We start from the raw sequence: 3,389 nt of genomic DNA on the forward strand, positions 1-3,389 counted from the left end.
TAGCCTCTGAAGAAGTAGCTATCTCCCCACCCTGTAAGGGGCCTAAAGGATCCTCTCCTGGTATGAAACCTGAATTTCCTGGTCTGCAGTCATTTCCCAGAGCAGTCATAGGCCAGACACAGAACACAACCAAACCAAAACCAAAAAGCAGAGATCTTTTAAAGAATCCCCTCAGATAAGTCTGAGGTTAAGCTTCAGCCCCATTATTACACCTTTTGCAATCACTGCACAAATCCCCAAACATCCAGGAATCTTCCAGAATTCAGGGATCTGCAAGCCCACAGCTTGTTTCAAGAGTGAGTGTACAAAACAAAGTTTAAAAAACTCTGGGTTACATATATCATAGGTGATGATCAGCTTATTATCAGGACAGTTTGCATCATTAAATTCAGGTTAGCTGAAAAGGGATGTGGAAATGTTGGATAAGGTGAGTAGAAATGAAAATAATTTTTAAAGAGTTAGAAACTTGGATTTGGTGGACGGCAAAGACAGCTTTGGGAGATGATCTTAGACTGACCAAAGTTGTGAGTGACCAGAAACTTCTCTGTACATTCCTGGATCGCTTCTTCCTCCATCCTCATGATCTCACTCCCAGCAGCCTCACAGACACCCCCAGCCTCACAAACAGACTCCCGTTCATTCAGCCTCTCTTAGGAGACTTCCCAGGAAAGCCCAGGCTCACCCACTTGTTACCACATGGACTGTTGGACAGTCACCCTTTCATGCATTCCCTCAACTGAGCAGTCCAAATGCCCGCCAGTGTGTGTGTGTGTGTGTGTGTGTGTGTGTGTTGCACACCACACTGCACACCAGCTCTTCGACCCTGTTCCCTCTGATTTCCCTGCCTGCTGCTCCTACTTCTCCCAGTTTCCATCCAACTTCTCCACATCGATCTCCTTCAGCATTTATTTATTGAGTGACTTGATGTGCCAGGCACTGTCAGGACCCCTGGGAGAAGCAGAACGGAACAAGCATGCACTGTGTGCACAAGGATCCAGGTCTGCTGGAGAAGGGGTTAGGGACTAGAGCAATCTGTAATATCCTATGCATGTGGAGAGACTGGTCATAAAAAGGAGGCAAAGCACAAGAAAAAGTGGGGCCAAGGGAGAAGGAGGAAGGGGGACACTAGGAAAAGAAGATTGCTAACCCCTGGAGAGGTGAGTAAAGACAGGCATTGAAGGAAAGGGGTTTCAGAATAATCCTGGAATGTTAGAAAGATTTTGCAAGATGGGCCATGAAGGAGAAGCTGGTTCATCAGAGAGAATGTGAAGAAAGAGGGATCCTCGTGGCATGGCAAGAGTGTGACATGTCAGAATGCAGAGGATTAAACAGTGGAACTGTGGCTGGAGAGGTAAACAGGGACAGGTAATAAAACTCTTTTCATGTCATGACAAATAATTTGGAATTTATTCAATGTTAAATGGTGCTTTCAGTGGCGAGTAGCAGAAAAAGTGAATTCTGCAGGCTCAACCAATACAGAAATGTATTTTCTCACATAACTGGAAGCCCAGAGGACATAATATGCTCAGGGGTCATCAAAGACCCCATTTATTTTTTTTTCTGTTCCCTCTTCCATCTTCATAATTATCTTTCTTCTCATGAGTACAAAATGACTGCAGTGGTCCCAAGCACTGCATCTCACCAAACAACCTCCAGAAGAAGAAAAAAAATTATTTAACCTCTTTGTATCTCCATTTAAAGACTAAGAATCCTTTCTTTAAAATCAAAGAATCCTTTCCTAGAATATTCCACACTCCAGGTAACAGGGGTGGGAGGGTGCAAGGGTGATGGTCAGAGTCTCATTGGGGGATTCCTGCAGAGGAAGGGGTAAGCACCTGGAAACTTAAAGTCTAAAATAATTAGTGAAGCACAAAACACAAATAGTCAGAATTGTATTTTTAAAAAGGCGGGGCCCTGGATATATTTAGTCCACGTGGGTGCTGAAACTAAACAAAGGAAAGATGGCTCTGGTGGTTTATTTTAGCAGGTACATCAAAGACAGAAATAAGGTTTCAAGGTTGGAATCTTGCTTCCTGATGTCCTGCAGTCAGCAAGTTGACTGGTATCTTGGCAGGTCACACCCATCTCAGGTGCTGTGTGAGCCACGGCAGAGTGAGATAGAAATTTACAATGTCTCGGGCAATTGCTCAGAAAAAAATGCCCACTGGTTATTTCCAGACACCAGATGTTTCTATCACTAGGCTTCGATGCCCAGTGACCCACACACAACCCATGGACAGCTCATGACATCCAGGAGCCTTCCTCCCCTCCTCAAGTTCATATGACTCTACCTGTCAATGATCAGCAAGGGGACTGACTGGTTTAATCCAGACCCATTCCAGGGACTGGAGCTGGGTCCAGAGGCACATGACTGACAGAACACTGGATGAAACCTCAGCTGTTTTGGTAAAGAAGCGGGTGATAGCCACTATTACTGTGAACCACTGGAGGGTTTTAGGAAGTGGTGTAATATCATCAAATATGAATTCTAGGAAGATCAAGCTGACAACAGTTTGTAGGATGAAAAGTGAGAAGATTGAAACTTGAGGCAGGAGAACCAGTGGGAGGGTTTGCAATGACACTGCAAAGACAGCAAATGCAGTCAGGGCGAGGGACACGGGGGTGGGCTGTAGTTAAGATGGAGAAGTGATGGAAGTTTGATATGATGCCAGGAGGAAGCGGGGAGGCCAAGATGACCCTGGTCACCAAGGGGTCTCCAACTTTCCTCTGCCAAATTCACCAGCAAAGGCACTCTGGGGGTGTCCCAGAAGCAGAGTTTTCCATACCCTTGCCGTCCCTTTGAGAGTGACAGCCCTTGTCCCCAAATGTGTGCTCTCAACTCATCTAGATAAGCAGCCAGTCTTGACCCAGTCCCTGACTCCTTCTTTCCTCCTCTCACCTTCCTCACAGGTTCTACGACATTGCTGTCTCCCCAACAGTCTCCTAACCCCCTGGCAGCTCTTTTCTTTCTTTCTTTCTTTCTTTCTTTCTTTCTTTCTTTCTTTCTTTCTTTCTTTCTTTCTTTCTTCCTTCCTTCCTTCCTTCCTTCCTTCCTTCCTTCCTTCCTTTTCTTCTTCTTCGTGTGTGTGTATATATATTTTTATTTTTTGCAGTGTCGGCCTGGTATCTTGCCTTGCACATGCTAGACAAGCACTCTACCACTAGGCTATACCTCCCAGCCCCCAGTTCCTTTTACATCCTCCTGATCTCCAAGTCTGTGCAAGCTTGGGCTTCTTGAACATTTTCTCTCTTCTATATACTCATTTTCTAGGTCAGAACCCTTCATTCAGGCATCACCTAGTCTCTCTTGGTGTGTAGGCCACAGAGAGTTCATAGAGGAACAAGTTCTAGCTCTTTGACTTCGGTATCCTCTTTCCTGAAGCCATTTG

This window comes from Marmota flaviventris, chromosome 12, assembly GCF_047511675.1.
Source record: "Marmota flaviventris isolate mMarFla1 chromosome 12, mMarFla1.hap1, whole genome shotgun sequence".
Taxonomy (NCBI): Eukaryota; Metazoa; Chordata; class Mammalia; order Rodentia; family Sciuridae; genus Marmota; species Marmota flaviventris.